The 25,057-nt window shown below is 41.6% G+C and overlaps 1 protein-coding gene across 9 annotated transcripts in view; it reads left to right on the top strand.

Annotated features, from left to right (window-relative positions):
* STX1B (syntaxin 1B) overlaps positions 1-25,057 on the top strand; it is a 175,810-nt gene that overhangs the window by 38,305 nt on the left and 112,448 nt on the right. The window lies entirely within an intron of this gene.

The following is a 25,057-nucleotide window of genomic DNA, read 5'->3' as shown; positions in this document are numbered from 1 at the left end:
TAGATACCTTTAAGGTGGTATGTTTTCATTGTCCACCATCGTCGGCAGCCCCAAGTCCTTCAAGACAAGTACAACAACAACATTTTAATAAAGAAACGGGGGTACACTGCCAGTTTCCATCACCCCCTCCTTCCCATTTTAATGGATAACATTGGATCAAAGCTGTTTTTGATTTCAACTTATGGTTTCTCTGCTTTGATGGCTAGTCCTTGCAAGCTGGTTTCTTCAATTCCAAAGACAGAGGCTCTGTGTGTGTAGGAATACTTCTCGCTCCCTACTCTCTTAAAAATAAAATACTTTTTTTTAAAGAAACAAAGCTTTGGCTGTTGTTCAAGGGAGGAAGTTAGAAGAGCGAGATACCCATGGTGGTATTTCAGATATATTTGTTCCTCTTCTTCTCTCCACCTTCTTCCCATCTTACGAAAGAGGCACAGGCACCCAAGATGAACATTATTTAAGAAAGGAAGAAAGAGGGAGGGAAAGAATAGATAAATATCCTTACTTCCCTCCCCCAAAAACCCCACTCTGTGCTTCAGTCTTTCTATTAAGGACTTATTTGTTGGCAACTTCCATTTCAATACTGTGACATGGGGCGGCTTGCAAGGATTAAAAACATTATTGCAAACAATTCCAACAAGAATAAAAATGGCCCATTGGGAGGGAGGTGAGGGATAAATTAAAACAACAAATTAACACAGTCAAGTCAATATATCCTACTCAATATACAATCAAGGGCAGAGGTAAAATCCTGGCACAGAGTCCGAGAAATGAGTCAGGTGTTGATGTACGGTAGGATTGGGGCTCCCTGGATTTCAAGGACAGTGTTGCTCTAGAGGGCAGGTGCAGACTTATGGGTCCCCACGGGATGGCATTCCTTCATAGATGGGAACAGCAGTCCACCCAGTATATTGCTTCCTGCATGGCTTGTTGTTTGGAATTCTCTAGATGTGGCCTAGTTTCTGTGCACAACAATCTGAGGCAGGAAGTAGTTTGTTGTGGGTACAGTATAGAGTGGGGAGGGGGAAAAGGTATCACCAACAATCTGGCCTCGTAATTATGCATGGGTTTTGATAGTCTAAAGCAGAGTGTGCAACTTTGGCAACTTTAAGATTTGTGGACTTCCACAAAGGTTGCACACTCCTGGTCTAAAACGTGAAGTAAGGTTGCACACTCCTGGTCTAAAATGTGAAGTAACTCCTTTATGGTAAAAAGTACGTCCGCTGTCATTTTTCCCCAATACAACCCCCACCCCTGGCATTTTAAGGACTTGGTGCAAAAGAAAAAAATCCATCCCTGCCTGTATAATCTTGGGCATAATATGCAGGGCAAATGTTCTTAAAACGCAATTGTTTTATTTTGCTGGGGGAAAGCTTGATCTTTGCCATGAATCTTCTCCCTCCCGCGAACCTTGCACAGCAGTCTCTTTGCTCCATTGATTAAAATCTTGAAATTGCCTTGGCGGGAAGTTCTCCTTTGCCAGGCTGTTTGAAAGGAACGGCCACTGAGCAAGGATGTGTGGTGGAGACCTTCCCCGTGGCTCCCGTCACCGGCCTATGGTACCTGAGCTGAGCGTGCTCTTCAGCACCAGTCTCAGATTGGAGGATATCGAGATGTATTTAGAATTAAAATGCCCCCAAAGAGAATTTTGAATTTTGTATGGTGGGTTGTTGAGGGCAGAGATAAATCAGCCGATGTGCAAATATGCCATACATGGTCAAATCTGGAAAGGGAACCCATGCTCAGGGGCTGTCTGTCTGTGTTGTTGTTGTGTGTGTGTGTATATAGATATTTTAGTTGGCTGTCTGAGCTGCAGCTGTTATGCTATAGAAGCAGATAGATTTTTATGTAACCATGATAGCTTAACCACTGTATGCTCTGGACAATAGAGTTAGCTGGAGAGGCAGAATTATATAAAATGGTATTTCCTACCTTGCATATTTTGAAGAATCTTGGGGTGGGGGATCCTCCTTGCAGAAGGATCTGTTTCTAATCTGTTTTTGGAGATAACAGAGAAATGGGGTGACCTAATGTAATAAGCTTTCGTAACCCTTGCCCTTGGTTTTCCGAAAATGTTTCCTGCAGCCTAAAAATTAACGAACTGGAACCGAGAGCTACCACTGACAGAGATATTTTATATATCAAGTCAGATTATTGAGGTTGTCCTAGGCCTTTGTTGTCTAGGACAAGTTTCTAATTGATAGCCACAGGGGTTGAACCAGCAACTTTTCTGCAGAATAGCATTGCTGTGTCTGACCTGCAGTTTGTTCTCTGAAATTCTAATAAACACAGAAGGTAAAATATCTGATCCCAGTTACGTTAGACCAGGCATCTCTAGATGTGAGAATAAGGGGTGGTGGTATAGGAGTTGGGAATGAACCCCAAGAAATGTAAAATAGGGAGTGAAAGAAGGAACGACACTCCCAGTGTGTCACCCACCTTGCCCTCTGCTGAATGGCTGTGGCTGCCCTTTGGGTATCTGGCCTGATGGCTGGGATTGTAACTTCCAGATCAAGTTAGAGTTGAAAAGAAATTAAGCCTAATTTTGAGGCATATCCATTTATCTACAGATGCTGATATGATTCGGATAGATTGGTTGATAGGGATATGGATTTAAATAAAGAGCATGCTATCTAAACACTATTAAGTCTAATTCATTAATTAGCAACTAATTGTCTTAGCTCCTTCCAATTTCTTCGCTCACACACAGAACTTGGGAATTGTAATTTGATGCTGGGGATCCTTATTATAGATCCCTAGCACCACCCCTTGAAGCAGGGCTTCCCAGAGAGAGAGGATGAGTATTAAATCCATTTGTTGAAAATATGTCTATGAGGTTAAATCTACAGAATAAAATGCATGTCTTCTTCAGCCAGACGACTTAAAATGAATGTCATTTGAACAGCCACATGTAGTGTTTTTCTTCCTTGCTTGGGAGGTCTTCTGCTCCAGATTTTGCAGCTTGTGACCATGACCAACAATCCATTGTTGGATTTAGAAGAAAACAATTGGAAAGGGACACGGCAAATATCCTGCACAAATGATTTGAACTGTCCATTATAAGTCCATAATGTCCTGCCCCGAAGCCCAAAGATATTGGACAAAAATTAGGCACTGGTTACAAGAAATAGTAAAAGAACAAATAGAATTTGAACCTGAGCTATTCATGTTAGGAATATTTAAAAAGAAATACAAGAAAAAGATTAAATATATTTTATTACACTTATTAACTGCAGCAAGAATAAAATATGCACAATGTTGGAAGCACAACACCATCCCTTCTGAGGAATTGGTTATTCAAAAAATCTTGGACTGTGCCGAAATGGATAGATAGACTCTAAAATTAAAAGATAAAGAAGAGTTGGAATATCATGAAATTTGGGATATGTGGTATAATTGGCTGGAAAATAGGAAATAAAGTTAAGATAAGGAAACTAGATAAAGGTATATAATCGTATAGTATCTTATATATTAATGTAAATATCTATAAGAGATGGATGTGCATAACAGTGCTGTTAATGTCATGATCAATTTCATTTTTTAAAGTGTTAAAAGAACAATAAAATTTATTTTAAAAAAAATAAGTCCATCAATCTGGGCCACTGGAGTGATTTCACAAAAGGACATTTTCACATTGGTTGCCTTCCTGCATTAGGTTAGGAAGCAGGAGACAGGGAATTCTAGCTCTGCTCTGCTCTAGGCATGAAAGCTGGCTGGGTGACTTTGGGCCAATCATCAGGAGGCAGTGAATTCTAATCCTGCCTTAGGTGTGATTGCCAGCTGTGGTGACTTTGGGCCAGTCACTTTCTTTCAGCCCAACCTACCTCAGAGGGTTGCTGTTGTGGAAAATAGGAGAAAAGTATGAACTATATTTGCTACTTAAACATAATAAATGCTCATTTTTTTTTTTTTTTTAAAAAGATCTAAAAACAGTCTAAATCTAGTCAGTTTTCTGGGTATGTACAATAAACAGAACTATGGATGAACAGATTGAGGTGGGATTGCACAACATGTTTTGCCACAGAAAACAAGGATTAAAATTACCAAGCTTAATATTTACTGCTAAGCCACTCAATCTTTGAATGCATTTTGCAAGATCTGCAAACTAGCTCTTTTATCAAGAGCAATGTGGCCTTTCACCTTCGCTTTAGCAAACATAAGCAAGGCTTTGTCTTAATATAAATTCATCACTATTTCGTTTCCACTTGAATGGGGAGACCATTTTTGTTGGAATCTGTGAATATGATTAAAAAAAACAGCAGAGACTTGTAGCACCTTATAAATTAACACATTTATTATGACAAGTTTCATGAACCACCCAGCATGTCAACTGTTAGGGACACCATGCATGGAACTACTAATTTTTCTGTTATGATCCTGTTAATGGAATAGTCAGTGGAAAATATTTTAATATTTTCTTATAGTCTACAAAGAAAACATCAATTTTTCTCCCTTCCTCAGGAGATTTAGTATGTAACAGTTCCTCTTCATCTTAGAAAAATGCTTGGAGACAAAAAATAGTTTTATTCTTTTTATAGTGATTGTCCTGCTTATTATTTTCTTAATTTATTGGCCTTTTGATCATAGGACTACCAGAACTGGATGGAAACATCCAGGCAACCATGAGATGGCAGTAAAGAGTTAAAATGAGTTTTTTATAGATTTTGAGGCTGCGGAATTAGCAACTCCACTCAACTATATCAAGAAATAATAGAATAACAGAGTTGGAGGTTTTCTTGTCCAATCCCCTATGGTGAGCCTATGGCACGCATGCCGGAAGTGGCACGCAGAGCCATTACTTCTGGCACGCGAGCACTTGCCCAGAAAACGTGTACTGCGCATGCGTGCGCGCTGCCCGCCCAACAGCTGATTGTCGGGTATCTGGTGCGCATGTGTGGGGACACGGTGGCGCTCAAGAGACACGCATGCACAGAAGCATGTGGTGCGCATGAGGGGGGTCACATGTGCAGAAGTGCACAGCGTGGGTTGTGTGGGTTGCTCGTGCATGCGCAGGCGGCATGGGGGCGCACGCATTGCCTTCTGGGTGATGGCACGCGAGCACAAGCAGGTAAGTGCGCGCACAATTATCGGCACGGGAGCTCAAAAAGGTTAGCCACCACTGCACTATACCATCTCAGTACAGTTTCTTCTTAAAAATGTGCAGTGTTGGAGCACTTAACAACTTCTGGAGGCAAGTTGTTCCCCTGATTAATTGTTCTAACTATTAGGAAACTATCAGGAAATTTCTCCTTAGTTCTAGGTTAGTTCCCTCATTGATTAGTGTCTATCCATTGCTTTATTGTCCTGCCTTCAGGTGCCTTGCTTGGAGAATAGGTTGACTTCCTCTTCTTTGTGGCAGCCCCTTAGATATTGGAACACTGCTGTTATCCCTAGCCCTTCTTTACATTAAACTAAACATACCCAATTCCTGCAATCGTTTTTTATATTTTATCCTCCAAGCCCTTAATCATCTTGGTTGCTCTTCTCTGCATTCTTTCTAGAGTCTCAACATCTTTGTTATATCACAAAACTAGATGCAATATTCCAAGTGTGGCCTTACCAAGACATCATAAAGTGGCATTAACATTGATTCTATCCCTCTATTGTTGCAGCCTAGGATTGCATTGGCTTTTTTTGGCAGCTGCAGCACACTGCTGGCTCATATTTAAGTGATTGTCCACTTAAACCTCACAATTACTGCTGTTGAGCCAGGCTGCACCTATTCTATACCTGTGCATTTGACTTTTCTTGTCTAAATGTAAAAACTTACTTTTCTATACGGTGGAACCTTGGGTCGCGAGCACTTCTGTTTGCAACCAAATCGGGTTCCAACTAAAAAATCCACCTGATTTTTGAATCAGGTCATGATTCAAAAATCGGGTAGTGAACAAAATTTGTGCAGAAAGATTCCCTTTCCGTGCCGATTTCCCCTTCGGCGTCATTTTTTTGACTGCGCATGTGCATTCGGTTGTGCTTCCAGTCACAACCAAATTGGGTCGCAACCGTAGTCCTGGAACAGATTATAGTCACGATCCGAGGTTCCACAGTATATTGAATTTCATGTTGTTAGATAGGGCCAAGTCTGTCAAGATCCTTCTGCATCCTGAGTCTATCTGAATAGTCGGCCTCGACTCTCTCCCTTCCCTTTTCTCATTTGCCTCAGTTTCCTTTATTTTATTTTATTTATTTATTTATTTATTCAATTTCTGTAGCTGCCCAACTCAACCAAGTGTCTCTGGGTTTCTTACCATTCTAAAATTGATTCAATTGCAAACCCATTATTTATTGCCAACATCTCTCTGTTTGGGTCTGTTTTTCATGTTGTTTATTGTGCAGTTTCAAAGACTGAACCAATACGTGATAATTGTGTACAGGAAAGGATGAGTTCAGAGCTAGGGTCTGTGCCTAACATGTGTGGAATTAAGGTGGTTGATGCCAACTTCCAACCAGGTGCTGGAAGTCCATGTTAGGCTTCAGTGCCTAGAATTCCTATTATGGCCATTAGAGAAGGAGAGTTTCAACACACTTGCAGTATAAAAAACAGGATGGTGAATGCTCTCTTAATAGTGACATAAAGGGCCTGATAGGCCTGTTTAAGTCGGTTTTGATACACGTTTGTTTGTTTTTCCACTTCTCTGAGTGACAGGACGCCTAGACTGGATTTGCAGAATCAGTGCCCTTCTGTGGGTCTGGATAAATCAATGGATGGCAAGGCTTTAGAACAGGGGTATCAAACTCAGGGTGCTTAGATCTGGGCCATGGGGCCACCCTGGAAACTGTGAAGGATTGGCCCGCGGTGCTTCTGCCAGTAAAAATGAAGCTCGCAAGCCTCCCGAGCTCTATTTTTACTGGCAAACAGTTGCAGGAGGCAGTCCCAGCCAAAAACAGAGGGCGGGATTCCGTTTTTACTGGCAGAGCACTCGGGCTACTACAGGTGCCCCTCCCCCCCGACAGGAGTGATGTCATACTGGCCATGTCCCCCCTGGCCACGTCCCCCCCATCCATCCCAATGCCAAAACACAACCCTGATGCGGCTCTCAATGAAATTGAGAATGACACTCCTGCTTTAGAAGAAGCCCCCATCAACATAAAACCTTCTCTACCATCCACCTGCTGCCTGAATGCTTTCTAGCAAGTTTGCCAAACAATTCCCAAATGCTCAACTCCAGGCCCACCTTACAAAGGCTTTACCTTCAGCCTCAAACTGTTCCGCAGCCTCCTGCTACAGTCAGGTGGAGGGTGGGGTGAGTCATATGTTCCAGCGTGGCTTTTTCAACAGCGTAATGGCCCATCAGTGACCAAGTGACTAAGACTCAGCAAGGCTATAGATGATTTTTATTGTATGGTGTCATTTTGAGTCACCTAGCTCACCAATGCCTCCCTGGAATTGCTAAAGATCTCCCAGGTCTACTAGACATGTAGGTCTATCCCAGCCCTTGCAGTCCTTTTAATGCAAGAGAGCATGGAGTTCCGAACTTTGGAGTTCCTAAATGACGTCAGTTCCAAAAGGACAGTGGAATTCCAACATATTTTTAGCACATCCGTTTATTCTGAGCCTCCAATATACGGTCGAAGGAAGGCATCCAAGACAGTAGGTAACGGATGGAAATCAGTTAAAGCCTTCACATGCCCTCCGTGGCAAAATAATAGTACTAAAGTCTATCTATTTGTTTAGACATATTCCTCCATCCAGATGTCTCTGTAATTTGAAATCTGATTCTCTTCCTTTTCCTTCTGTCCACCAAGTACCCCTTTAATAGTTTTTCGTTTTCCATACATCCTTTGGTTAGGAACTTAAGTTCATATTCTCACATTTTTCTATCGAGAGAAAGTTTTTATTGGAAGTAGATAATTAGTATATAAAGATATAGCTATAGACAATATACAATATAATTTTTTTTTCTTTTTACAACCCCGTAATCCCTTGTTTTGGGGTAAGGTTGGGGCGACTGAATGGAGCTGAGCATTTACTGTCCAGAGGCCCTTCCTGATCCCTATGCAGAGTTCGCAGCAGATATTTTCTCTTCGTGCCCTGATAAGAGAAGTACCTGTTGCTGCCTAGGATTGAACTCTCAACCTTCCAAATGGAAGATGAGTGTTCACCTCTAACCCATCATACTGTGCATAGTAACTATAGTAGCTATAACTATAGATAGATATAGATATTTCAAAATATTGGAACAGGGATTCTTTCCCCAATGGTCTTTCACAGAAAAATAGAAGTACAACTTTACCTTGAAGAAATTTAGGGTTCCATTTTTCTATATAATGATTTATATAATGATCTATTTCTATCTCTCTCTCTCTGTGTAGTAACATGATGATGATAATGAAGATGATGATATCCATTCAGTCAAGTCCGACTCTTGGCAGTTGTAGGGCCAAATCTCTCAACATCTTCCGATCTTGCACTACTTCTTTGAGTTTTTCTATACTCTGGATCAAGGGTCTTCAAACTTGGCAAGTTTAAGACGTGTGGACTTCAACTCCCAGAATTCCGGAGCTAACATGACTGGAGGAGGAATTCTGGGAGTTGAAGTCCACAAGTCTTAAAGCTGTCAAGTTTAAAGACCTCTGCTTTGGATAGTAACATATATTTAGAATCATATTATATCTAAATTTTATATAATGTAAAATAAATTTTCTATGTAAATCTCAAGGATTCTGAGTTGCAATTGATTCAATTGGTAGATTATTAATCAGCTCAAGCTTTACTTGATCAAGACACTCTCAGTTCAGTTTGTCAATGACTGCAAATTTTAATTGATCAACCTATGATTTAAGAGCATCAGCTCTTTAGAGTTTCTTAGCTGTAGAAAGGAATGCAGCTGCGAGCTCTGAAAACAGTATTTTTCTCTTAACAAGTTGTATCTTTTGCCTAAGCTGGCAACAATATTGAGTTAGTGGTGATACAGGTTGGTGGCAATCTGCCGATTAGTTTCAATTTCTTCCAATTGGATTTATCCATCAAAGTGATGGTTGACACCATAGAGTATTTTTATTGAACAAAAGTGTGAATTGCAGGCTCTGAATTTATATAGGCGTGGGGTGCCTACTATTTTTGTTTATGCAAAGTGAAGAGAAAAAAACAATGCATGTAACTAGACTTGTCAGATACCAATACATAATTAGATTTGTCTTTTATCATCCTGCCCTAACTTGGCATTCTGCAGTTTCTATTGGGAAAAACCAGTCAAAGCCACAAGAAGTATTTTCATTTGCACAGTCTGTCCTTAAAGGAGTAAATATTCATTTTGGCTGAAGTGCAGATGATAAATGTTTTAATTAAATATCCAAATAACCACCCACCTGGCTACTTACATAGAGTACAGCTCGCCTCCCTGTCTGTATACTAATAGCAATCTCTTGTTCCTTCTGTATCCAAACATTATCCTCCAGTCAGTATACCTGGGGGAAGCATCCCAAGATTTTAAAAAGTACATCAACCTTGGGGGAGGGTAGAGTGGAGGGATCCGAACTACTGTGGGCCTGTTTTCCCCTGCCTACAATAGAATAAAATAGAGTAGAGCAGAGCAGAGCAGAGCAGAGTAGAGTAGAGTAGAGTAGAGTAGAGTAGGGTAGGGTAGAGTAGAGTAGAGTAGAGTAGAGTAGAACAGAACAGAACAGAATAACAGAGTTGGAAGGGACCTTGGAGGTCTTCTAGTCCAACCCCCTGCCTAGGCAGGAAACCCTACACCACTTCAGACAAATTTGTTATCCAACATCTTTTTAAAAACTTCACAACTTCTGGAGGCAAGTTGTTCCACTGATTAATTGTTCTAACTGTCGGGAAATTTCTCCTTAGTTCTAAGTTGCTTCTCTCCTTGATTAGCTTCCATCCAGGTTGCTTCTTGTCCTGGCCTCAGGTGCTTTGGAGAATAGCTTGATTCCCTCTTCTTTGTGGGCAGCCCTTGAGATATTGGAACACTGCTATCATGTCTGCCCTATACATCTGTGAAATCCAGCTGTTGAGGACTGGCTGAGAAACCAGGAGGGTTTAGAGGTGTCAGGTTGGGGCATTACAGAATGGGGGGTGGAGTGTTTAAAATGATTATTTTACTCAACATTTTAAGTACATTTTTACTCTATTTTAGTTTATTCTATTAAGTACATTTTTTTTATTTTATTCAACATTTTAAGTACATTTTTCATCTGAATATCTTCTGATTTCTGCACTTGTGATAAAAAAATGAAACTTTGACTTTGGTTCTGTCGATTAGATTTGTCGTTATAGAAATGGCTGGTTATATACTAACGTGTAAAAGCAAAAAATTGAGGCTGGAGTGTTTTTATCTTGTATTGTGCTAAAGGGAGATGGAAATCAACACCTTCCCCCATACCTAGTACCTTATATTTTTATCCCCTTTTTCTCCCCCCCCCCCATTTCCCATTTCTAGTTCTCTTTGTATTTTAAATGTAGGTAATATAATAAATAAATAAAATTTAAAAAGAATGGGATGGAGTGTTTCATGCTGCAACATTTTGTTGCTGATGCATCTGTGTATGCTTATTCAGAAGTTAAATTTACCACGTTTGGTTAGAGGCAGGGAGGTTTGCAGCCCCCAGACTCTCGTTCCTTCTGTTTTCTTTCTTTCCTTCCTTCCGCACATCCTTTCCGTGTGGGTTGCTACTCGTTCCTTACACCTGTCTTCGGTACAGCTACTTGCCAATACTCTGATAAGTATCTCTTGCTGCATCTTTCGCCATAAGTCCCCCTCCTCATCCCCCAAACCTCCCCAGCTTTTATGCACCCTCCGGGCTCTGACTGAATTCATCTCTCTTGTATCCGCATCAGAAGATTCTCACATTTTGATGGCTGCTTTTGCCGAAGAGCATCTCTCTCTCTCTTTTCCCCTCCTTTTTTTCCTTCTTAGCCACAAGTTTGAGGTAATTATATTTGAGGGTCCTTCTCAAGGTTTGGGAGCCTGTGTCTGCAGTGGGGAATCTTCTTTTTCTCAATGTCTGCATTCCTTCCCCAAACAGCTGCAATGCAGGAACAGGTTTTGAGTGGTAGAGAAAGACGTAGGCTTGCAATGTCTCTCCATTTCTCTCTCTCTCTCTCTCTCTCTCTCTGTCCCTCCCCCCCTCTCTCTGTGTCCCCTCCTCCCTCTCTTTCAATTTCCAACCAAAGCTATAAGTCATGTCATCCCAGGTAGTTTATGGGCTGCAAGCAGGAGAGCCTGGACTAGAGTGGGGTGAGAGGTGCTCTGCCTGGCTGGCTGGCTGGCTTCAGAAAGCCAGATTTCTCCCATGCAGACCTGAGGCTTAATTTAAACCAAGATGCATCTCCGAGGCCATTTCTCAGTAGTTAGCCTCTGTCATGCAACACCAAATTATCACTGGCAATAATTAATCATAATAAGATATCATTATGTGCTTTTGCAAGCCTCTCTCTCTCTCTCTCTTTCCTGAACAGCTTTGTTTGATGCTGGTGGGGAGCTATTCTGGAAAGAGATAATAAAGGAGCTTGCAGATTTCAAGGTAGTCCTCTCCTGTCCCCAGTGCTGTTTCCATCCAGGAAAGGAGTTGAGGAAGCTCAAAGGTTCAGAGTCTCTCAGTGCTAAACCTTTAATTGATCCGCATTCACACAGCTTGGGCATATTTTATTTATTTTATCGACCAAGGGGCAGCACAATGGTGACCCTGGTAATTAAGCTGCAAGCAGGAAGGTTTGGAAATGATCAGCTTTCCCCACTCACTGCAGCCTACCTTTGTCTACACAGGAGGCATTTTCCAAACCGGTTCCACTTGCTGAATGGTGGATATTCCCTAGCACCTGAATGCTCTAACCATGTGCAGAGCGCATTCCTTTCAGATCAAAAATAGGAATCTGAAATGATAAATTCTGGGGAATGGATAGAGTCCCAAGATATGTTCAAATTCAAAGGAATTTCCTTAAAAAAAAATATTGTGAATATCCAAGTGGGCATCTTAATAATTGCAAGATTCCCTGTGGTCCCTTCCATGCACTCCCCCCAACCCTTGTTATCCAGTTGTTTTAAGCGAAGGCAAAGTGCACACATTCTTTTATGTAATGCACCATCTCTGGCCTGTTTCCTTTCCAGCTGCAGTCCTGTTTAGTGGAAGACATAAGAAGGAAAGCATTAACCCAGTGGTGGCTAACCTTTTGGGCTCCTGTGCCAAAAGTTGTGTGCACGCTTGCATGCTCGCGCTCGCGTGCCATCACCCAGAAGGCAATGTGCCCCCAACGTCCCCTCATACATGCATGCGCAATGCCCACCTACCCCCCCACCCCTCCGCTGCCCCCTTACCTGCACTGCGCCTCACAGCTGACTTTTGGACAGTCTGAGGCCTTTTTCAGCCTCCCAAAGACTTGAGGAAGGCTTCTGCAGACTTTGCAGGCCAAAAACTAGCCCCATTTTGTCACTTCTGGTATTTTTGGAAAAACAGGAAGTGACAAAACGGGGCTAGTTTTCAGCCTGCACAAGCCTGCAGAAGCCTTTCTCAAGCCTTTGGGAGGCCAAAAAAGGCCTCAAACCTGCCGAAAATCAGCTCTGAGGCGTGCACATGCACAGTGAAATAAGTTTGTCTGTAGCTCGCGTGCCAGCACAAATGGCTCTGCGTGCCACCTGTGGCACGTGTGCCATAGGTTTGCCATTACGACATTAACCTACCTTACCAACGTGTCTGCAGGTCCCGAATGTGCAGTTTGTTGAACATCAAATCAGAAAATAAAAATGCTTCTTTATTGTTATAGGCCAATGTTTCACAACCTTTCTGGTTTTGCAGACTGAGGGGGGCGGGGGGGGCAAGAGCGGGATGGTTCCACGTGAGCGATGGGCACACATGTATGCACGTGTCTGCCACTTGTACAAATAGAGCCGCGCATGTGTGTGCACTTGCCCGTCACTCGCACAAATGGAACTATGCGTGTGCACACTCGTCCACTGCTTCCACAGTCCGGTTCCAAATGGTTCACAACCTACTACTGGGCCATAGCCCAGGGGTTAAAGATAAAGGTTCCCCTCGCACATATGTGGTAGTTGTTTCCAGCTCTAGGGGCGGTGCTCATCTCCACTACAAAGCTGAAGAGCCAGCGCTGTCCGAAGATGTCTCCCTGGTCATGTGGCCGGCACGACTAAACGCTAAAGCCGCACGGAACACTGTTACCTTCCCACCAAAGTGGCCCCTATTTTTCTACTTGCATTTTTACATGCTTTCGAACTGCTAAGTTGGCAGAAGCTGGGACAAGTAACGGGAACTCACTCCGTTATGTGGTACTAGGCTTTCAAACCGCCAAACTGCCAACCTTTCTGATCGACAAGCTCAGCGTCTTAGCCACTGAGCCACCACGTCCCTTAGCCCAGGGGTTGGAGACCCCTTTATAGGTGACACTAGAGAAACGGTGTCTAAAATGGATTAGGGTTGACGTTCTTATTTACACAATCTTTCAGATAATTCCGACGGGATTGGGATCTTTTAAGTACAGGTAGTTCTCAACTTATGATGACAATTGAGCCCAACATTTCCGTTGCTAAGCAAGACAATGGTTAAGTGAGTTTCCCCTCCCTCACTTTACCACCTTTCTTGCCATAGTTGTTATGTGAATCTGGTTTCCCCATTGACTTTGCTTGTGAGAAGGATGCAAAAGGTGATTGCATGACTCCGAGACACTGCAACCATCATAAATACATGCCAGTTGCCAAGCAGCCAAATTTTAATCACAAAAAGCAACTTATGACCATGGTCATAAGTTGCTTTTTTCCAGACCCGTTGTAAGTTCGAACAGTTACTAAACAAATGGTTGTAAGCCAAGGACTACCTGTGTTTCCCTCTTAAGAGTTCCCTCTTACTGTCACTGTGTTCTCGCTGAACATTCAGTGTAAAGTGGGCTAATTGGCCTTCCAAAAAGCAACTTTGCTATGGAAGTCCCTTAATACATTTGTAGTGGAGGTACAATAGATGCCTTTCCTGCAAAGCACAAGGCAATATTCCCCAACAAAGTTTTCCAACGCTTTCATCCAATCACTTTTCATTCGGCAAGAATCTTCCAGATGTACCAGTCTGAGGAAACCTTTCTGCACTTCCTTGAACTAAAAACAATAGTTAAACTATGGTTATGATGACCATACCAGTCTGGGAAAAAAATTCAGTTGTAAGTGTGAAAAATGGTTATATGTCATTTTTATTCAGTGCCATTCTAACTTCAAATGGCTGTAAGTTGAGGACTACCTGTGTCATACCATTCCTAAGAATCAATTGTACCATAAGATAATTTTAAAAATGTGCCCGATTACGTGTAATGCAGCTGTTCATAATTGATGAGTTGAGATTTTTGTTATTGATACGATTTTTAGTGCAGTATCTTTTGAAAAATCCTGAGGATGCCTGCCTTGAAGTGTCTCCATTGCTGCTGTAACTCATCTATCTATCTATCTATCTATCTATCTATCTATCTATCTATCTATCTATCTATCTATCTATCTACATCTATATCATCTATCATTATCTCTATCTATTATCTCTATCATCTATCATTATCTATCTATCTATCTATCTATCTATCTATCTATCTATCATCTATCTATCATCTATTATCATCTATCATTATCTCTATTATCTATATCATCTATCATCTATCATCTATCATCTATCTATCTATCTATCTATCTATCTATCTAATATCTATTTATCTATCTATCATTTATCTATCTATCTATCTATCTATCTATCTATCTATCTATCTATCTATCTAATATCTATTTATCTATCATCTATCTATCTATCTATCTATCTATCTATCTATCTATCTATCTATATCTATTTATCTATCTATCATCTATCTATCTATCTATCTATCTATCTATCTATCTATCTATCTATCATCTACCTACCTACCTACCTACCTATCTATCATCTATCTATCCATCCATCTATCATCTATCTATCTATCTATCCAATTATCTATTTATCTATCTATCTATCTATCTATCTATCTATCTATCTATCTATCTATCATCTATTATCATCTCTATCTATTATCTATATCATCTATCATTATCTATCTATCTATCTATCTATCTATCTATCTATCTATCTATCTATCTATCTATCTATCATCTACCTACCTATCTATCTATCATCTATCTACCTACCTACCTACCTATCATCTATCTATCTCTACCTGTCTGTCTGTCTGTCTATCTATCTATCTATCTATCTATCTATCTATCTATCTATCTATCATCTATTATCATCTATCATTATCTCTATTATCTATATCATCTATCATTATCTATCTATCTATCTATCTATCTATCTATCTATCTATCTATCTATCTATCTAATTTCTAGGTCGCCCACCTCACCTCTTGCTACTGGTTATCCTTTCTCTTCTTTTTCCTCCTGAAGAGATGGTAGAACATAGAATAACAGAGTTGGAAGGGACCTTGGAGGTCTTCTAGCCCAACCCTCTGCTCATTTCAAACAGATGGTTGTCTAGTCTCTTTTTGAAAGCCTCCAGTGATGGAGCACCCATAAATTCTGAAGGCAAGCTATTCCATTGGTTGATTGCTTTCAGTGTTAGTAATTTTCTCCTTAGTTCTAGGTTGCATCTCTCCTTCGTTAGTTTCCATCCATTGTTTCTTGTCTTGCCTTTTGGTGCTTTGGAAAATGGGTTGACCCCCACGACTTTGTAGGAGCTCCTCAAATATTGGAACACTGCTATCATGTCACCCCTAGTCCTTTTTTTCATTAGAGTAGACATACCTACTTTCTGTAACCATTCTTTGTATGTTTTAGCCTACAGTCCCCTAATAATTTTAGTTGTTCTTCTCCAGACTCTTTCCAAAGTCTGTCCAGTCTGTCTTTAATAACAGAGGACGGCTCTGAATAATTGTTGCAAGAAAGTAAAACTTTTTTCTGGAAAACTTGACCTTTTTGCCTGAGATCAGCTGGATAGAAATGTCTTGAAGAACATTCTGAGTCTCCATCATCTATGTCTGACAGAGGAAGTGCACTTTCCTCCGGGTTTCAGCTGCTGGTTTCACCCTTTCCCTCTCCAGAGGAACCTTTTGGCATCTTTTGCTTGGCAGATTCCTTGCCTGAGAGATTAGAAACATCATATGGGGTTGAGTCACTAGGGAATTTCAAGGGTACTTTTAGGGAGAATATCCATTTAGAACTGGTCTTTGGGGGCTCACCATTGGCCACGTGAGCCAAATATAGGGAGAATCCTTGCAGCTGCATCCTGCAGGCAAAAATCAGCAGCTGTGAGCAAGCTCTTCTTTTAAAAATTTCAGGCTTGTCAAATTTATCTATGTCCATATGGCCTAGGTTCATATAAGATGTTGATTAAAAACCAAGAAGCTGATTTTTTCCAATATGTTAAACTTGACTGTTGTTTTCTTTTGGTCTTTAGAGCAGGGGGTCTCCAAACTTAGGAACTTTAAGACTTGATGGACTTCAACTCCCACAATTCCTCAAATCTTAAAGTTCCCAAGTTTGGAAAGCACTGTGTTGCTCAAAACTGGTTGTTGATTAGTTTATGATGCAATTTATGGTGCAAATGTAGAAAATGGGCCCATACAATAACTTAAGTGTATAATACAAGCCCAATCACACATAGATTAATTTTATATGATATTTTATGAAGACTAACATGTTTATTTTTATCTCCATCCACACTCTTATTTTTAAAATATTCTTAAAAGAAATGCAGGGAAAGATTTGCATATGTATTTTCATTTAAAAACATTTTGGTTAAAAAGATATATAGATTGTCTAGGCCTCGTTTGCTGAACCGAACTCTCATCCCACTTATTTATTTATTAATGTAGTAATTTTATAAAATTGCCCAACCCAAATAAAGTGACTCTGGGTGTCAAAACGGTCTATAAATTTCAGAAGATCATAGTATTTTTTAGGGAAGCATTTCAAAACCACTACAAATGAATGACATGTTTACTTTTTAGCCACATATTCAAAATTGTATGCCGGCATTAAGAATAGCCATTTCTCCTAAGCATTATGATATCAAACCTGCATGTTAATTGTTTCAACCTTGGCGCAACATTAAAAACTGATAAATTGTCAATTATTTAATTTAGTATTAGTTTACCAACTGCTAAGGGGTTCAAGTTGGGTTTCCCACTCAAAATGCTGAAAGCATTTTGGTCTGCTCGTTTATCATTTTTGATTATTTCGAAGTGATGATTTAATGTGAGGTGCAGCACTACAGTGCTTGAAGTTCTGAAAGTGCTTTGTTCTGAGCTGATTTATCTTCAAAGGGCCAATGAAACAGAGTTTCTCAGTCTCCCCAATTCTAAGACAGGGGTGTCAAACTCAAGGCCCGAGGGCTGGATCTGGCCCACAGAGTGCTTAGATCTGGACCGTGGGGCCAGGATCAGGATCTGGCCCATGGAACTCCATTTTCGCTGGCAGAGGGCTGCAGGAGGCCATCATGGCCAAAAACGGGGTCCAGTGGCCTACCCGAGCTCCGTTTTCACTGGCAGAGCGCTCGGGCCACCACAGGTGCCCCTGACAGCAGGTGCCCCTTGAATGACGTCAAGCTGGCTATGCCCACCCTGGCCACACCCAATCCGTCCCCAAGGTCAAACACAACCCTAATGCGGCTCTCAATGAAATCAAGTTTGATACCCCTGCTCTAAGATGTGTGGAGGAGAATGACTGGGGAATTCTGGGAGTTGACATCCATACACCTTACAATTGCCATGGTTGATAAACTCTACTCTAGAAGATGCCCCAAAGGTGCTTTTTCAAGAGGCAGCTGGACTTTCTTGTTTTTCTTTGAACATGTTTCGCTTTTCATCCAAGAAGTTTCTTCAGCTCTGACTCGATATGTGTGTGTGTGTGGGGGGGGATGGAAGGACTTATGTTCCTTGCAGATAGCTGGTCATTTGCATTCTTTTGATGACCAGCTGTCTGCAAGGAGTATAAATCCTTCCATTCCCCACCATCCAGTCAGAGCTGAAGAAGCCTCTTGGATAAGAAGCGAAACGTCTTCAAAGAAAAACCAGCAAGTCCAGTTGCCTCTTGAAGAAAAAAAGCACCTTTGGGACAACCATGACCTGGATGACTTGAGTATCTCCATAGACATTTACTGTAGAAGATCCACAAATGGAAAATGAAAACGGTTCTGTGATTGGGAGGCAATTCTTTTCAGTTTCTTCACAAGAGTGCAATTCCACTTTCCCATCTCTTTGCGTTCGATTCTCACCTCACTTTTCTTCTTTCCGTTCTACATTTGTTAGCCCTGCCTCAATGTCACGTCATTGGTTTAATGTACCTATTTTGCCTATTGTTTTCTAAGTACATATTGCATTTGCCTGTCAAGAGTGAAACATTGGCAACCAGGTTCCTCCTTGGTTTCAACTTGTCATTACGGTGAAGGATGGGGGGAGGTGATGATTATGAATGGATTAGTTGAAGAAACGAAACTTCTGCAGTTCCACTGAAGAGAGAGTCTGGAAACTTTGCAAGGACATCTTAAACAGGTGTGAAGAAGGCGGCAGATGGTTCCCATAACAAGGAGAACTTGTTTACATGGTCTACATGGAAGCCAGGGGACTGGGCTGGGAAATTCATTGTTTAATACTGTGAGCTGAGTGGTGCCTGAGAATGTCAGATTCAGTATTACCTCGCCACGACCATGCAATGTATTCAATAAGCAGTAAGCTTTTCAGAAATGAAATGATCCTGGACTTTTACTTGGATACTCAAGCTGGATGTTGACATTGCCAGCAAGGATCTAAATGAGATGTGGGAAATAGTTTTTTTTAAAAAAAGTTTTTATTGGTTTTTAAAAACAAACATAAACAAACAAAACATAAAAACATCAAACCATCTTCCATATGTATACATACAGTGTGCTGGTTGGTTTACAAATTGTTTTGTGCTTCCATTTCGTAGTCTTCAATTACAATTAGATGTGGGAAATAGTTTTGATGTGACTGAGTCCTCTACTCTCTACCGTATCAGGGAAAGCCAATTTCTCAGCTCCTGTATATTTTGCAGACACCCAGTAGAGACGATCATGATTGTAAATGAAGAACAGGTCAGGCAGGATGAGTGGTGAGATTGGCCTTGCTTTTCATCTTCAGCAATCAGACAGGATTGTGAGAGATGATGAAGCTGGAGAGCCAGGGAGGAGATGGGAAGGAGCTATGCGTAAGCCATTAGAGCAACTGGCTCAGCATTTGAGCGGTAGCGTCTTTTTTTAGCCTGTTATTTTGCCGCTGCCGTACTGATTTTCTTCAGCTAGAGGAGGAGAATAGAAGACAGGGAATACCGACTATGGCGGTTGCCTGTAGTCTGTGCTCTCTGCCTGCCATGTGAAAGATTAATGCTAATTGTAATAATCTCTCCAGATTCCAATTCATCCATTGCTTCTGCACCTCTTAAGGAGGGAATCAAGACGTCTTTTCTCCTCATTGGCTTCCCTGGGCTCAAGTCCCATTTCTTACAGCTGCGGCTAGGAGGGCCCTGGGATCCTGGCATTCAGCCATTCCACCTCTTAACAAACCAGACCATACATATATAAAGGAAGCATAGGAAGGCTGGCTGGCATCAGATTATCTCTTTCCTCTTAACCCTTTCTTCTCTCTTCTGAGAATTTGGGGTAGCAAGACCCAGGACACACACACACACACACACACAAGTTTCTGAATCTGAATGCTGACTATACAACCCTCAGGGTTTGGTGCTTTTTTTTAGTATTAATCATTCAGTTCCCTGCCAGACATAATGTATTTTTAACTCAATATATCCCACAAGTTCTGTCCCCTCCTTGACATTTTCTCTTCCAAGTCCATAATTTTGAGGTTTTGTTAATTATGTCCCATTCCTGACTCTTGAATGGCCATATCAATAAGCATCTTCCAGGATAACTACGGCTTCATTTCCCCACAGTGAACTAGCGAGGAAGCAAAAGTTTTCATTTCGAATTTCTTCCTTGCCTGCTCTTGTTCAGGCAGAGGCACCCAAAAATGGGCAACCATAAATTATATAATTATCCCCTCCCTCACCCCACCCCATTTTAGTCAGCATCGCCACCAATCTTGTACCTGACTTCTACTAGCATCTTCTTATTGGCTAGAAAATAGCTTAGTCACTCTGGGTGGAGAGAACCGGATAGGCCAGATAGCCAGTCACTCTTGGAGGAATAAGGTGGTGTGAGGTTTTGAGTCATGCAAGGAAGGGAAATGGGAAGAAGTCAATCACATCGGAAGGGCAAACTGCAGGAGCACGGAAATAAGGCAGAGTGGACTTCGATTATGCGTGAGAGTTTGCAAGGGATGTCTCTGGGGCCGAGAGTGCTAATCAAACCTGCAAGGATGTCTCAGAGGAAAACTCCATTCTGTATTATCAGTTGTACCCACGTGCCTCTGTGTGCTTGTGTGTTCTTTTAGTAACCTAATTGACTCAGATCTATTTTCATCTATGTTTGAAACCATTCACATCCAGGGAAGCATTTCCCCCTAGATAATCGTTCCAGACGAGCAGGTTTCAGGCCCTTCTAGACTATCTGAGGAACGCTTGAGTAGCCTGATGGGAAATACTGCTGAGAAGTGGAATGCAAAGAGGGACACAGATCTATTTCTATTATCTGCAGTTAGCACCCAAAGCTGGATCCTTTAAATACAATTTCGAACTTTCCCTTCTCTGCATCATCAACAAATTGCATCTCATCCTTAAGGGGAAGACCTCACGCCTATCCTTCCTGGTAGAAACACATTTTGGTATATAATCAGATTCCGTTTGGTCATTTCGGTAGTTTTTCTTAGCAGCATTCCTTGAATCCTTGAAACCGGAGAGAGATAGCATTGTGAGCAGAGCGTTCTCAAATTCTTAGACTGCCAACATTCACCAACTGATTGACAGTAGATAGATAGGCTCATAAGTGGCCCCCCTCCAGCTGCTTCTGACGGCCATTGTCAGAGATGGATGGTCTGTTTGTCTGACCAGATAGGGTTACTCATCTATTCCACAAGATGACCTTGGCCTGTCTCGTCTCTCAGGCCATGATGCAAATTAGCCAGTGAAGCAGCCAATAACTTTCAAGAATAAGAGGATGTCAGGGATCCAGACTTAAGGTAGCTTAATTACTGGAACCAGCCAAAAGTAACATAAAGAGCTAATGCAAAGAGGTTTGTAGAACAGCCAATCGTGAATGAGACAGCCAACCATAGGTCTGGCAGATAAATAATTGGGGGAGCCAATAGGCTGGCTGTAGAATTCTCATATGCAAATGGAGGGGATCGAGAGTTAGGAATGATTGGTTGAGGCGGGACTTGCTGGCATAGGATGCGGCAACCTTTGGCGTTCCTGGGTTTTACAATACAGCGCTGGAAGGTAGAATAACACAAATAAAAATAAAGTTAATAAAGCAAACAGAAAATGAAAAGTATTTATCATACAGTAATATCTAGCTGCTGCCCATCTCGCAGTAACTTTCAAGGTTCCTTGCCAGTTATTTCTCCCAAAGGACCCATAACGATTCTAATTTTTTCTTTAAGTGCCAAGTACTGGTGGGCAAGGAGAAAATGCTGAAGGGGAAAATGTGGGTATCACCTAGGATGATTTTTATTTTGGTCAGCTTCAACCTATATATTCTTGATTGGAGAGTAAATACAGATAGTCCTCGGACTTAAGATCACCATTGAGCCCAAAATTTTTGTTGCTAAGCAACACATTTACTAAATGAGTTTTGTCCCGTTTTATGACCTTTCTTGCCAGAGTTGTTCATTGAATCACTGCAGTGGTTAAGTTAGTAATATGGTTGTTAAGTCAATTTGGCTTCCCCCATTGACTTTGCTCATCAGAAGGTCACAAAAAGGGATCATGTGACTCCCAAGACATTACAATGGTCATACATATGAGTCAGTGGCCAAGTGTCTGAATTTTGATCATGTGACCATGGGGATGCTGCAATGGTTATAAGTGTGACAAATGTCATAAGTCACTTTTTTCAGTACCGTTGTAACTTTGAATGGTCACTAAACAAACCATTGTAAGTCGAGGACTGTCTGTTGGAGCTGCTTAAATCAGGGGTCACCAACCTTTTGGATCTCAGGGACCACCAAACTCATAATTTTAAATCCCGTGGACCAGAGACCCTGGGAAAATCCCCCCCAAAATCAGGAAAATTCCCCACCCCGTTTTCCTACCAATCGATCATTCTTTATTTGGGATTGCAGGATACCGTCTCCAGCTCTGTTCTCAAGGGAGGGGGAAGAGAGAGAGAAAGAGACTGAGACTGAGATTGAGACTGAGACTTTTGGCTTCATGCAAAGAAAGCAGCAAAAGCAGCAGAAGTCTTTCTTTCTCTCCCCCAAACTCCACCAGAAATGAGTCTTTGCCAATGCAGCCTCTTGGAGCAGGATGCCTTGTAGGGTCCCAAAGACTTATTTCTAGCGGAGTTTGGGAGAGAGAAAGACTTTTGCTGCTTTCCTTGCGTGCAGCCAAAAGCAGAAGAAAGAAGCGGAAAGAAGCAGCCCATTGGCCAGGCTAGGCGTGGGGGGCAAGTTCCCCCCTCCGCCCTTTCCCCCCTCCCAGCACTACCTCGTGTTATTCACAATGCAAGCAACGCAAGTTTTGTGTTCCCACGGGCCACATGGGCGGTGCAGCCTTATGTTCCCGCACAGCCTGGATTAATTGCTTTGGGGGGTGCTTTGGGGGTGATATTTCTCTACGGACCGCCAAAATTTTCTTGTGGACCACCAGTGATCCCCGGCCCACTGGTTGGCGACCACTTGTTTAAATGATGCTGGAAAAGTCACCCCATTTGTGGCCTGAATAATCCTTTTCACCCCCTTTCTTCCTCCATTCTAGGTTGTATTAAAGGGTGACAGGCTGCTCTGCTCATTTCCACTCTGTAAATTCCAGAGGGCTGCAAATTTCCACCTCTGATGTCTCTACCTGGAAACAAATCCTTCAAATTGAATTTCTTCAACCCAGCAGCCTTCTGATATTTTAAGATTATATATTTTAGGATTCCCAGACAGAGTTCTGAATATTATAATCCCAACAGGTGGCACAAAGGAAGAAATGGGGCTTTAATCACACCATTGTAACACTATCTTGACCCCCTTCAACATATTTGTTATAGTGAAATATATCTAATATGATTATTCTCTAGTCACACACCTGTAAATCAGGGGTGGGATTCTACCAGTTTGCACCTATTCACTAGAACCAGTTGTTAACATTCTAAGCAGTTCGGAGAACCGGTTGTTAGAAGAAATTACTGGCCTAATCCTGTAAGGAAGGCAGGAAGGAAACATTCTGGTATTGCTTACAGAAACTGCCTTTCCGTTAACCCTTATTACATTCTTGGCAGGACTAGACATCCTGTCTCAGGAACGTCTCTGGAGTTTTTTGTCCCTCCTTTGCTGGTACTTTGCTTGTGTGGAGTGACCATTTAAAGTTACAAGGGCACTGAAAAAAGTGACTTATGACCATTTTTCACACTTACGACTGTTGCAGCATCCCCACAGTCATGAGAGGCCAGGCAAGGAGATGCGTGCCTCGGTGTGAGTGATATTGAGTTGGCCACACCCAGCCAATAACATGACCACTAAGCCATGTCCACCCAGTCACATGACCACTAAGCCATGCCCACCACCAAAGCCACACCCACAAATTTGTTAAAAATTTGAATCCCACCCCTGCTGTAAATTAATATTTCTCACATTTTAGACTCATTAAAATGTCAACTAGTGAACAGCTTTTGGTGAACTCTAAGTGAAGGGAAACTTCTGGCTTATGGCCTTCATTTGCACACCTCTGCTCCCCAAATGTGGATTTGTTATGTCTATGAATTCAGTCCCAGGTTGGAAAAATAGAGGCACCCAGGAGAACTCTTAAGTGGCTTTTCCCCCAACCCCTTTCTAGAAGAGAAACAAAGCTTGAAGGTTAGAGTGTTAGAGCAAGGGAAAGGAGGAATCATGGACTCTGTGTTTTCCTAACCTACAGAAGGAAGGAAGGCTGATTTTTCCCCTTCTAGGAGTTGAGATATAAACTTTGTGCTCCTTGCAGCAGGAAGGCCTCCTGTCCCCTCTATCAACAGATCTGCTAATTCTTCCTCTTAAGCCTTCAGAGGATGCTTAATATTCTAGAACATAAATTGCCAGGGGTTAAGCCTACCCAGTGACGTATGTTTGTGTTTGTAGGTAATGGGGGGTTTAATGTCTAAGCTCAAATAGCTAAGGTTTTGCACATGCTTAGTTGCAGCCTTGTATTGACGGTTGCTGTAGAAGAGCAGGCAGAGCTGGGGAAGGTGGAATTAAACATGTCATCAGCTTGGAGTTGTTGCATTCCCACAAGCGCTCCAAGTTCAACCCTCCTTGAATTCTATTGACCTTTACCTGGTGTCAATTTAGCCTCAAACTTTTGTTGATCAGATTCTTATGTATTGGCTTGAGTAAATCTTCTATGCTGCAATCTAACCGATGGTCCTGATTCTTGCACCTGGCAATTACTGCATTTATTCTTGTGATAGCAAATGACAGTGGCTGCTCTGGAAACACAAGGCAGGGTCAACCTTTGTGAGATCCTGGATGGGAGACCACTGGGAGATCCCAGGGATGCAGACTAGACTGGGGAGTTCAGAAGTATTCTCTTAAGAAAGCGACAGCCAACTTCTTCAGCATTACTTTCTCCAATTTGAGCTCAACATGATGGATAATTTAATATTATGCTTAATATTATGCTACATGTTGTCATTAAAAGGAAGGCATAAATAAGCTGTGACTAATTATGCACCCAAAACATAAAATAATAACAACCTCTTCTTCCTGCTTTTTGGATGTTTTAGTATGAATGAATTTCTACCCTGTTTTGTAAATATGACTAGCTGCCTCCAGAGCCTCTATCTTTCTCATTGCAAAGTTTGTCTGGAAAGATATTTTTATTGGATATATAGTATATTCCCATCTGCCTGTGTAGTTGGATGTGTTTTGATTTCCTGGCTGTTTTCCTAGATTTCCCTCTGCCAATCATATTAATGCATCCAACTGGAGTCTGGATTGTCTTGGATTTCTGCTGTTAAAATGAGGCAGATTTCATGTAACAAGCTTTT

The sequence above is a fragment of the Notechis scutatus genome, chromosome Z (assembly GCF_049901735.1).
Source record: "Notechis scutatus isolate UNSWTSFEM ecotype Mainland chromosome Z, rNotScu1.2, whole genome shotgun sequence".
NCBI lineage: Eukaryota > Metazoa > Chordata > Lepidosauria > Squamata > Elapidae > Notechis > Notechis scutatus.
Note: the sequence above shows the minus strand (reverse complement) of the source record. Positions and strands in the feature narration are given on the sequence as shown.